Genomic DNA, 13,564 nt, shown 5'->3' on the forward strand with positions numbered 1-13,564 from the left:
GACAGATACATAGATAGATACATAGATAGATAGATAGATACATAGATAGATAGATAGACAGATACATAGATAGATACATAGATAGATAGATAGATAGATAGATAGATAGATAGATAGATAGATAGATACATAGATACATAGATACATAGATACATAGATACATAGATACATAGATAGATAGACAGATACATAGATAGATAGACAGATAGATACATAGATAGATACATAGATAGATAGATAGATAGATAGATAGATAGATAGATAGATAGATAGATAGATAGACAGATACAGATAGATAGACAGACATAGATACATAGATACATAATAGATTATATATAGATATATTAGAAAATGGGACTGAGCAGTTCATGGGCCAGCCTGAGCTCTAAAACAGGAAATCCTGGGCGTTGAAGCAAACAGCAGATGCTGACCCAGACAGGCTCGGTGCTACAAGTAAACAAGAACCCGAGAATGAATTCAAAAGTGTGTTTATCTGTACAAATATATTAATGTTAAAAAGATAAGATGGTAATAAGATATTAGTGCAAGACTTCCATTTTCCAGCATCTTAGAAGTCAGCTCACAGACCCTTTGCTACACTCCTCCTGCTTCTCATCCACACACAGGACGATCTGGCCTCTGATGGCGGACTCTGCCCAGACTTCCTGAATTTAGAAGCACAGACACAAAAGCATTGTCAGGCAAGAAAAGAGTGGATCCTGTGAGGGGCTCCATCTCCATCTTGAACTAGTGATTAAAGAACCTGGGTTCCAGAAAGCCAATGTAGCCTCCCAGGACTCCACAATCATAACTCTGCCCGTGCTCCACAAACGAAGAGGAGAAGCCTCCCGGGAGCTAAGTTTTGTGCAGATTCTGAGACTGAGAAGACACAAGAGTCACAGCTCGGCAAGCATCAGACTTTCCACAACCCACACTGAGGGGACGCAGGACCCTTTGGGAAAACAGCAATACTTTACCATGATACATCCAACATGGCAGCAAGTCTAGCTTCCCCAGGGGCCTCATTTCCTCAACAGTGACAGGAGGAGTTCCATCTACAGCAGGCAGGGTTGCCTTCCAAGCATCATAGAAGATGCACAGGACCAGTGAAAGGAGGTGAACCCACACCACCCCTCCCCCGAATAGGGAAACTGGCGGAAGCTTGCTTGGCTCCTAGGCAGCCTTGAGGTGAGTCAGCAGGGGGTGATAACTGTCTGGTCTTCGCAGCAGGCAGAGCCCAGTCCTCCCACCATGTTCTTCCAGCTCATTCTCTTACACTGTCACCCTACACATCTCAGGACATTAGACCTACAGCCCTGGGCACCATCACCGTCTTGGCTCATGAGAGACACGGGCACAGGACAGCTACATGACACTCCACAGTGGATATCACAGGGAAGAGTCACATGACCAGCTGCCCCTTGCGTTCAGACTCTGGCTCAGCAGTCACCACTCTGGCTGCACACAACCGCCATATCTGCCACCAGTGACTGCTCCACTCAGACCCTGTCTATCAACCTTTCCGTGGTCCATCAGCTCCACTAGAGGACGTGACCTTGAGACCTCTGGTCACCAGCCCCTGTCAGACTTGGAAAGGTTACCCAGGGCCCCTCAGGCCCTGTAGTTGGAGTGGCCAAGCTGTTGGAGTGCGGTCCCAATCACCACCAGAGGGGAGGGCATCTGGTGGAGATAGAGAGGAGGCCATGATACTGAGAGTCTGGCAGGCCTGTCATCTGCTTTGGGGTTTAACTGCCCAGGTCACCAGCTTTTTCCAGAGCATAGTGGGTGGAGCAGGGGCACTGAGACCAACAGAACAAGTCTTGAATCTGAGCTTTGAAGCTGATGGGGATGGCTCCTATAGGGCTGGGGAGGCAGCATCTTCCATAAGTCAAGGGCACCCTTCTTGTGGGAAGGGATTCCCTCTGCCCCCTCATCTTCCCTACATTCTCATTGCAACTAGACGATCTCAGTGCTTCTTGGCTCCTATGGGCACTCTAACCAGAAAAGATTTCAGCACCCCCCTGAGATATCCATTCTCACCAACCTTTCCACGGAAAGGGGAGCTCCGGAATGGCATGGGGCATACACCCTAGTTCCTGTGTCGCTTCTGAGTATTGGGATCTTCAGTCAGGACATCTGACAATGCTCAGTCATCACACATCATCTTCTTTTACAGACATTTGATCCAGGTGCAATGGCACATGACTTTAATCCTAGCATGGGGGGGGGCAAAGGCAGGTGCACCTCAGTGAGTTCTGGTTCTAGGCCAGGCCATCCAAGTTTGCATAGTGAGACCTTGTGTGGAAGGAAAGAAAGAAAGAAAGAAAGAAAGAAAGAAAGAAAGAAAGAAAGAAAGAAGGAGGGAGGTATGGAGGGAGGGAGGGAGAGAAAAACACATGAGCAAATCAAAAAGGTAAGGATTTGGAAACACAAGCATTAAATGCCAGGTGAAAGTAGATGTTGATGTGTTCGAGAAAGGAATGCATGCAATCTAAGCAAGACAGGGAGACAGAACAGGCACAAACACATGCAGTGTATGTCTAAATGTGTGTGTGTGTGTGCATGCGTGCACATGTGTGCATGAATGCGTGTGTGTGTGCATGTGTGTGTTCACATGTATGTGTTTGTGTGTGTGTGCATGCCTGCATGTATGTGTGTGTTCATGCATGTGTGCATGTGCACATGTGTGCGTGCATGTGTGCATATATGTGCATGCGTGCACATGTGTGCATGAATGCATGTGTGCATGAATGCATGTGTGTGCGCATGCCTGCATGTATGTGTGGGTATGAATGTACATGCTCCAACACATGCACATATGTGGAGATCACAGGACAACTTAGGGCGTCTGTTCTTTCCTTCTGCCTTGTTGAGACAGGTTCTTTTTTGTTTCTACACATCCCGGGTTAGCGGGCCCACAAACCTGCAGACTCCCCTGTCTCTGACTCTGCTCTGGGCACAGGAGCGCTGCAGTTAAAGACACCTGCCAACACATCCGACTTCTTAATGTTTTCCAGGAATCAAACTCGGGTCATCAGACTTGAATGGCTGGCATGTTTACCCACTGAACAATCTCACCAATCCAGAAGGCCCTTCCAGTGAGTAGGGTATGTCCTGATACCAGAGACAGATGAGCCTATACCCGCAGTGCTCTGATTTCCCCACCAGAAAGTAAAAAGCAAAAAGCACCCAAAGTCAAGATCACCATGCACTCAAGAAATCACATCGTGTTAGCCAGCGTGGAAATACCTGCAACTCGTATTGGTGTTAAGTTCACTTTGATGGCACACCTATAGGTACCAGAGAGAGAGAGAGAGAGAGAGAGAGAGAGAGAGAGAGAGAGAGAGCGCACAGTGCTTAGAAAGCAGCGGCAGACGTATCCTGTGCAGCCAAGGCAAAAGCAAGGAGATAAATATGCTTTAACATGAAGGTTTGGCTTTTGAAGAGTGTCACACATGACAGAAGACAAAGTCCTTTCACAACGAGGAGAGAGAGAGACCATCATGGGTCAGAGAATCCTAAAGACATGAAGAGGGATGAACAGAGGTGCTCAGAAACCCAACCTAGACCATGGTGCATGTCCCCAGCAGGATGTGCACGCGGGGAGGTGTGCTGGTCTGAATGAGACTGCCCTCCACACGCTCAAATGTTTAAATGGTTGGTCCTCAATTGATGGAACTGTTTGGAAATATTAGGAGCTGTGACACTTGGGGTGGGCTTTGAGGTTTCAAAAGCTCACACCAAGCCCCGTCTCCCTCTCTCTGCCTGCAACTTGTGGATCAGATGTGAGCTCTCAGCGCCATGCCTGCCCACCTGCCAGGGCCCCCACCATGATGATGATGATGGACTGCAGGCGAGCCGAGCCGACAATCAAATGCTTCCTTTTGTAAGTTGCCTCGGTCATGGTATCTCCTCACAATAGAGTAGTGACTAAGACAGAAGGTATCTAAAGATGACAGACATAAAGGAGGCCTCCTACCTAGGAGAGCTCAGCATGGGGCCAGAGAGGGCCACAGAGTCCTCCTGTTACAGGGCTCAAAGACCATCAGAGAACCATTATCATTGCAAGCTAGGTCTACCCCAAAAAGGACCTCGGCCAACTCCCTGTGCCTGGGACTTCTGTCTATAACTGCGACACTAAGGCCTGACTTTCCTCCCAGCTCTCTGTGTGAGCTCAGATGAGAGGAAGTAGCTATCTCTGCCTGGGACCACACCCCATTCATGATCCTGCATCTCTCCTTCTCGGGCTTTTCCTGAAACTTAACTGCACAACCCCAGCTCCAGGTCCCAGGCAGAGGCTCTCCTATGGAGCATGCCACTGTCTGACAGAGGGGCTTAGCAGCTACGGTGGCCATTCCTTCCACCTGTAGGCTGGGACATAGTAGAGTCCTGAAAACAAACGGGACAGACACATATCCGAATGACTGGGCACACGGGGACATGGGAACCCTGACTGCAGCGGCTGCCTCACAGTCTCAGAAGTCCTCTCCTGCAGGCCTCTACACTTGGCTCCTTCCCTTTGTCCTTGAGTGCAGCTGCAAGAATGAGGATACGCGATGGATGTGTGTGGGAGAGAAATGAACAGCACTGCAATAGTCCCCAAGAATCCCAACAGGTCTCCTGGCCACCCTGCAGTCCCTGGAGCTGAGGCAACAGGAGAAGTATTCACAGCCACTTAACATGGGTACTGCTTAACCAGGGTTGAGACATCTGAGTTAAGCAGGGCCTCTGAGAGTCCTGGTATTCTAGCTGTCTCCCCTGTGGCAGCTAACCCGACAGTCCCAGGTTTGTGGTGGTGGAAGACTGTGACGTTGGCTATGATCATGCCAGGTAGCAATGTTTGGACATCTTAACACCTGGCACCGCTGCCCTCAGTGATGGCCACACTGGGATGAGTCAGAAACCAGGCAAACCACTGGCTGCCCCCTCGTGACTCAGAGGCTCAGATCTAAGCACAGTGCTGTCTGGACCACATTGCTCAGCCAGGCTCCAAATGTCTCACAAATCAGGGGCTTCTGAAGAAGGCTGGGCCCGGGATGCTCAACCCCACCTGGCTAGTGTTGGGCTCCGTGGTCAGCAGCAGGAGTGGAAGGGAGTAGAGGAGGGTCCTGTGCTGGACTAGAACAGCCGTAGCTCTACCACATTGTTAGACAGAGACACCCACCAAGAAGCAAGGGCTGGACATACAGACCCAACTTTCACGGCCGAGACCAAAAGAGGGTTCAAACGGGAGCTGGGGCCATTCTACATTGGACCAAATGATGTGGCAGAGGCACCTTTTGTGAGGCAGGCCGCTTCCTCTGTGGGACCGGAGAAAGAGCAGCAGCAGGGCTGGCTTTGAAGGGGCTTCCAGTTCTCAATGGTTTAGAACTGGGAAGGGAGGTTCTTGCAGAAACCATTGCTGGAAACCAAAACACAGCCAAGGACTAGGGAGTTGACCCAGTCTACATGCAAGCACGAGTGTGGTCCCTAAAACCTAGGTAAAAATAACCAGGATAAATGGTGCATGTATGTCGTCCCAGCTCTGGGGAGGTGGACACAGAGGTCCCCGTGGCTAGCCAACAGCTCGGCCTAGCAGAGTTCTATGTCCGTGTGACACTGTCTCGCCAAGCAACAGCAAAGGTGAGAGTTAGAGAGACAGGTCAGAGGTTAGGAGAGGTCACTGCTCCTTCAGAGGATCCAGGTCTGGTCTTCAGCACCCACACCAGGAGACCCACAACCACCTGACTCCAGTTCCAAAGGATCCAATGCCTGCTGGCCTCCATTGTGCATGTGCTGGTTAGAGACTCATGGAGATATGCACATGTACATAGATAATAAGCTTCCTAAGTGTACACACACACACACACACACACACACACACACTTACCTTTCTTCCTTCTTGTTTATGAGATCAGCTGAGTAACACCAGGGCGGTTCTCATTCTTTGCAAAGGCTTTGAAAGGCCACGCCCTGGAATTGAATTTCCCTGGTAACCTCCGCACACAGCCTCCTGGACAAGAGCAAATGTGTATTTCTCCCAAATCCACCCCCTTTGTCGGGTATACGGGTACAGGCTTTCCCACAGAACGTAAGATTTGGTCTTCAAGACCAGAAGAGGCCTGGGTGGATAGGCTGGGAGGATAGAATGGCACAGGGGAATTCCCCGACATTCTTCAAGGGCAGGAGCCTCTCAGAGCCAAACCATAGTATTCTGCTGCTTTTGAATCCAACCTTCTGATGGCCGGAGCTCTCAAGAGTAGGGCAAGCTATTTTAGCCTCGGGTAGAACAATACTCTTCATTCATTCCACTTTGCATTCAATTTGAATAAACCGGATTCTATATGCATTCAGCAGGAGGGGAGGCGGGCTGTGGGGGTCCTGTTGGCATGCCACGGACAGTACCCACTCCCCACAAGTTAACGACACCCAACCAGAGATGTGGCCCTCCTAAATGTCAGAGTAAAATTACAAGATAGTCAAGCCCTGTGGGTGCAAGAAAATATACCTGGGGGCCCTGGGCAAGAGTATAGGCTCCTTCCTCAACCTCCCGCCCTCTGCCACTGTCCTGGTGTGTCCTGGTGTCCCTGGACTATGCTCCAGGGCACTAGCAGGCTGCTTAGAAAAGCATCCCTGAGACTCATCCACTCCTCCTTCCAGATTTCTTCAGTAAAGCGACGATAGTAAAATTCTACACAAGCTGACCATGTCGGCATGGAGTTGAGGGGCTCATATTGCCAGAAACCAGCCCAGGTCTCTGCTGAAGCCCTTGGGGCCTCCCAGTAGGGACTCTGACCAGAGGGTAGCACAGCAGGCTCAGGGTCGACCATCACAAGCTCAACCTTAGAAGGAGAGTCACCTCTCACTGTCATCTCCCAAGAGATCATCAGGACCTGGGGCTTGAGCTGGGGTTTTCACCTGAGGACAGGCCATGGTGGTGCTGGAGGCCTGGCTAAGCCACTGGAGTCAGTAAACCCCCCAGCTTTCAAAAGTGTGCCCAGGGTCCTGGAGAACACGGGACTTAGGAGACAGCTTGTCAGTTCTCCACCACTTGTGAGACTGTACTGAGTTGGCAGTGAAATAATCCAGTTTCTCAAAGGCCTTGAGATCATCTGTCCCATCTGGACCAGACCCTCTTCGCACCTATCATGGGTTGAGAAGCCTCGGGAAGGGTCTCAGGTGTTCTTCTACTCCCTAGAAATGTCACTCAGACAGAGTGGAGCATCTACAGGCGTGAGGAATGTCTGACAGACCCTCACAGGGTGAAGGAGATGCAGAAGCATGGGCCTGGGCTTTCTGTTCCTAACCCCACTCCATCGTGTGTGTGTGTGTGTGTGCGGGGGGGGGTGTACGCACACTCTCGGGTGATATACACACAAGTGTGTGTGTGCACGGGCCATGGCCTTGTTTAAGGTAACTCTCTCTTGCTCTTTGCAGCTGTGTCTGTCAGCCTCTCTGGCCCCAAGCTTCCAAGGAGTCCTTTCTCCACTTCCCACCTCGCTGCTCGAGCACCGTGATTGCAGGTGCACACCCCGCCTCTGGTCAGATGTGACTTCTAGAGATCCAAATGCTTCAACATCTATCCCTTAGCACTGAGCAATCTCCCCAGCCCCCAAACTCTCTCTTTAAGCATACCTTGGAGTTGATGGCCACAGGAGTTTTGGGTATCTGTGGTGCTTCAGGATACTTAGGCTGAGCAATGATCAGTCTGGAATAACAGCCACGGCACCTGGTTCCTGTGTTGGGAACATCCAACCTCCTCTCTACAAGCTTTTGTGAGTTGGTTGGTGTTGTCAATCAGACATCAGCTTGCGGAGAACAGGAGACCGCTCTCACTAAGCCCCGTGCCCATTGACCGTCCTCCTTCCATTCCTCCCTCCCCACCCTTCCAGGCCCCTTCGTCAGGATCCTAGCCGCTGTTTAAGATCAACTTCAGTTTCCTCATCTAGGCGGGAATGCACAGCCCTCGCCTTTCTGCACCTGGTCTATTTATTCAGCATGATGAACTGCAGTCCCTCCAGGCTTCTGTCAGTGACACATTCTCTTCCGTTTTGTGGCTGAGTGGTGCTCCACTGTGTGTGTGCACCTTATGCTCATGACCATTCATTGGTGGGCCTCATTGGCTACCAGACAGTACTACCAGGGACGAGCAGACACAACTCTTTGTAGCATACCGGTCTCAACGGCTTTGCCATATGTGCCTGGGCATGGTAGCACCATTGATCACATGAGGGTTCTCATTCCAGTTTTGTGAAGAATCTTCATGCCGTTTTGCTGACACCACGCTGACGCTGTGTGAGCATCCGTTCCCTTCGCTCACACCGTGGCCAACACATTGGCTTTGTCTTTTTGACGACCATCCTACCTTCAGTGAGGTAGCATTTGTTGTGGGGCTTGATGGGCATTCCCACAATGATTAGTAATGTCAAACATTTTTTCATAGACTTGTTGACTACCGAATATCTTCTTTTGAAAACTCTCTACAGGCTTTTATCCTGTTCCCCCCCGGCCCTGCCACACCCCACCCCACTCCAGAAAGGCTTGGGAGATTTTCTAGTCAACGCTCTGTTCCTTCTGTGTTCTGGAACTTAATCACTTGAGCGCAGAGTGGTTTGAAGGTAACCTGTCCCATCCTGGAGGCCGTCTCTTCTCTGGTTGCTACTTCAGGTGTGCAGGGTGCTCTGGTTGGCTGTGTTCCCTGTCAGCCCTGCTGCTTTAGTCCTCTGTACTCTGGGAGTCCTGTCCAAAACACCTCAGCCCTAACTAATGTCTGGAAGTATTTTCCTTCATTTGTATCTAGTGGATTCACGGTTTCTGATCTTACATATATAGGTCTATGCTGTTTGGGTTGACTTTTTACTGTAGGGAGAGGTAGGAGACTAGTGTCTCTAGCACATGGGGATTTCAGTCTCCCCACCGTTTGCTGACTGAAGTCATTATTCTTTACCATTCTCGAAAGTCTGCGGTTATATAGGTTTTTCTGGGCCTTGGCTCTCCATTGCCCACGTGTCCGTTTACACCCACACTGTGATGTTTGGGTGACAGTTGCCTCCTAATATGAAGTCAAGAGGTACACTAGGTGTGTTCTCACCACAAGAAGGAAAAACTGAGATGAGCCTCACACCAGGTGTGCTGGGCGGCGCTGAAGGTCGCAGCCCTCTGTACCGCCCCTGGGGTCTAGAAGGACAGTGGTCTTCTTTCCCTGACCTTTCTCGGTGGTAACTGAAGCTTATCCAATGCTCCTATAGGAAGGGATAAGGGAGAAATGATGGAAGATAGGGAGGGCTGGGGAGTGTGGCGTCTGAGGGGTCACCCCACCACTGTGCCAGCACTGCCCTAGCAATAGTAAGGGCTTCCTCTCCATCCCTAGATACCCTGACTGTCACGTCCCAGGACCCAACCTGCTCTGTTCGGTGACTCCCAAGGCACCGCTGTTGATGCTGTTGATGAATTCTGGACAGTCCATCTCCTATTTGGATGGAGATGAATGACATCCTGTGCCTTTATGTTCCAAGTTGCCCATCTGTGGAAGAAATGCACTGCCAAATCCCTGTCCTCCACAGCAGACCAAGCAGCTGGGCATTTGGAAGTGAAAGACATCACAAAAGCAGAAGGTGGTATTGGTCCTCAGGGTACTTGGGCTTCAGTTCTGTACTAGGACGGATGAGACCTGTGGGGGCGATGGGCATACTCTCATCCCCACAGGACAGTGGCTAACAGCTCCCTTTCAATGGTCCTCTGTGTCGCTGGCATTTGCTCCTGCAGTACAGAGTGTTCAGAGTCACGTGAGGCCACCTCTTGCACACAGAAAGAACTGCTGTAGCCATCCACAAACTCCAGGATCCCTAGTCTTTTCTGAAGTATACTTTTCTGAAGTATACAAAGTTTAGACCGCCAGCAGATAGAAGGACTCCAGGAAGGGACCTCACACATGACTGGGAAGGATGTCGGGTAAGCCTGGGAGCTCCAGGGTTGTCACCCTGCTTTCAGGTCTGTGTGTGTGTGTGTGTGTGTGTGTGTGAGAGAGAGAGAGAGAGAGAGAGAGTGTGTGCTATGTATGTGTGTATATGTGTATGTGTGTGTTATGTATGTGTATATGTGTGTATATGTGTATGTGTGTATATGTGTATGTGTGTATATGTGTGTATATGTTGTATGTGTGTATATGTGTGTATGTGTGTATATGTGTGTATGTGTATGTGTGTGTATGTGTATATATGTGTGTGTATTTTGTATGTATATGTATGCATGTGTGTATATGTTTGTGTGGGTATGTATGTGTGTGTATGTTTGTTTGTGTATATGTGTGTGTGTGTATGTATGTATTTGTGTGTGTATGTATGTATTTGTGTGTGTATATGTATGTGTGTGTGTGTGTATGTGTGTGTGTGTGTGTGTGTGATGTGTGTATGTGTGTGTGTGTGTGTGTGTGTGTGTTGTGTGTGTGTGTGTGTGTGTGTGTGTGTGTATGTGTGTGTGTGTGTATATATGTGTGTGTATTTTGTGTGTGTATATGTGTGTATGTGTGTATATGTTTGTGTGGGTGTGTATGTGTGTGTGGGTGTGTGTATGTGTGTGTATGTGTGTATATGTGTGTGTATGTGTGTATGTTTGTGTTTGTGTGTGTGTGTGTGTGTGTGTGTGTGTGTGTGTGTGTGTGTGTGTGTGTGTGTGTGTGTGTGTGTGTGTGTGTGTGTGTGTGTGTGTGTGTGTGTGTGTGTGTGTGTGTGTGTGTGTGTGTGTGTGTGTGTGTATGTGTGTGTGTGGTGTGTGTGTGTGTGTGTGTGTGTGTGTGTGGGTGTGGTCTGTGTGATGTGCTTTTTGTATTTGTGTGGTGTGTATGTGTCATCTGTGTGAGTGTTGTACACATGATGTAGGTGTTGTGTGTCATGTGTGTGCACTGTATGAGTGCTGTATCATGTTCTGTGTGTATGTTATGTGTGTGATGTATCTGTGTTTTGTGTGTGGTATGTGACCTGTAGAGGTTAGAGAACCTAATAAGCTCTCTCACACTGTGTACTCCAGTCTCGGCACCCTCTCCAGTTTCCAGGCGATTTCCTGTCTCCACCTCCCATCCCTCCACAGGAGTTCTAGGATTATAGAGAAATGTGCAGCATCTCAGAGACAGTCAGGCTTGCTTGAAAAGCTCTTTTAGCAGCCAAGCCCCCTCACTGGCTCTGCACTTTAGATCTTTCTTACCTCTCTACCACCTGAGCCCTCTGGAGTCATGGAGAGACTCCCAAAGACTGGTGTTTCTTTTTTGGTGTTGATCTCACATAAAATACTTGGAAGAAGTTACACATCCCTTGCCGCCATTCCCCAAGAGCACACCACAGACCTACTCAGCAAACCTGGGGAGTCAGAACTGAGCCAATCAATACTTGGGGGAGTGGCAAACCTCAGCCTCATCCCCGCATTTCCCGTGGACTCATCTCACCGTGGCTTGTTGAACTCTTTCCCCTTTGAGCCCAAGAAACTTTTATGTAACCTGGGGTATATAAAATAGACATATAAATTAGACATCTACTTAATAAATCGTAACTTTGTTTAAAACAGTCCTTGTTGCAAATACAATTCAATCACTGACTAAGAGGCAAACAGGTTTGCACACTGATGAGACAGGTGTGATTATCTGCCTAGCACCACACAACTCCAAGTTACACTAATTTGATGCTGGGGAATGATGGTAGGAAATGTTAACAGTCTATAATTTAGCAGCCGTGTTTCTATAGAAGCAGAAAACCTTGTGGGTATGGTTAGAACACTGCCCTCCACAGCACAGCTGACCCTGAATCTGAGTCAGGTGCGTCACCAAATGTTTGTTTCTGTGCAGAGTGCACATGTGCTCAGAACCCCGGCTGCGGTGAGGTTACATTATAGCACACTAGCTAATGTTACCAGAAACACCTGGGGCTCACTATATGCTTGATTTGTAATTGGCTTTGGTTATTATGTATACAGAAACCTTTACCGTTACCAACTGTTCCTCAAATCCCCATACTCTGTACACAGAGGCCTGCATGGGTCTGGACCCATAGTTTACAAGAATGCTCACTGCTGGGAGGGGCAGGAGCTCAGGAGGCACTGAAGCCATTTAGAAATGGGGGAGGGGCACATGAGCAGAGCAGCTGGGTGTGAGTGACAGCTGTCACTTGCAGCTCATGACACAGCGACTCTGGACCCAAGCTTGAGCCCAGCAAATCCTAAGAGAAGCCTGACAACAAAGTCGAGCAGAAAGTAGGGGGATCCTCACCTCCCCCAACATGGGGTGTCTGTGAGCATACCTGGCACACTGAGACACCAGAGCCCATGGCTCACAGTGGCTTCTCGGAGCTGCACTGTCCACCCGTCTTGACAGATGTCCTTTTGTCACAGCTGCAAACCTACATGGAGTTCCTGCTCATCCCCCTGTCATCCCTACCCAACTCATCCTCCACCTGCTCATCCCACCGCTCAGTTGCTCCCCTGGGGTGACCACGGGCGTTTTCTGCCATAGCCTTCTCCACACCGTGGTATGACTGGAATCCTCCTGCAGGGCCTGCACACTGGCCTCTAGGTCTTAGAAACAGGCACAATGTGTGCACATCTCCCATGCAACTACTCATGGCTCAACACGCCTTCCTTTCACTCTGGCCCAGCATGTTGCTGTCTGGCTGCTCCTGAGACCGCGGCAAACCTCTCAAGGGACACACGGGCACAGAGGATTTTTGAAAAATCAACTATCTAGAGTCATGCCTTATTTGTTTATCCCGCTCCCACCTCCTCCCCATCCCCTGCGCACAACTGACCAGCTGGAGAGTGACCTTGAATTCAGGGTGGCTCACAAACTCTCCAGCTTTCCCTCTGCTCCTCCTAATTCAGGATTTTTTGTCCCTCACTAGCTTTGAGAGACAAGCAGGCCTCCAGAGCAGAAACCCACATCCTGGTGCCCCCGAAGGACTCTTAGTTGGACCACTGTGGTCACCAACATCATCACCTCACAGACTGACATTTCTATAGCATTGTACTAGAACCACTTGGGCCAGTTGTAGGCCAGCACAATCAGGTCCCTGACACCCATGAGTGACGACGCCTGCATCGTCACGACACTGAGAACTGGGTGTAGGCCTGTGAGATTTGAGAAGAAACACATACCTGGGTCATTCGTGTTAAAAGAATGCCATCCAGGCTTTACTGAGATCTCCTTATATACCAGAGGCAAAAGCCATGGAAAAACAATAAAGCAGGTGAAAATATCCAACCAGGAAAACAGGAAAAATCTGCATCATGGAAAGTCCCAGGTCCAAAACAGGGGTGTAAACAACTTCTTAACAACAAGAAGCTGAAAGGCTCGGAGAGGGGGAAGGGAAACACCCCAAGGTAGGGCCCAACACATGAGGAAATAATTAACCATGATCTTATTAGGGTAGGTATGGGACTGGTAGCAAAAACCAGTTCAAAGCCTACATGGCCTACCTAGAGCTCCAACTCTGAGAAGGGCACGGGGCACAAGGTCATCTGTTATGGAAGTGCTTGCTTGGAAGTTCTGGATTCACTTGAGTTTGAGAAAAGATTTTGTTGTTGTGAGTCTGGTCTCAGACTCAGT

This window comes from Rattus rattus, chromosome 13 (genome assembly GCF_011064425.1).
Source record: "Rattus rattus isolate New Zealand chromosome 13, Rrattus_CSIRO_v1, whole genome shotgun sequence".
Lineage (NCBI taxonomy): Eukaryota > Metazoa > Chordata > Mammalia > Rodentia > Muridae > Rattus > Rattus rattus.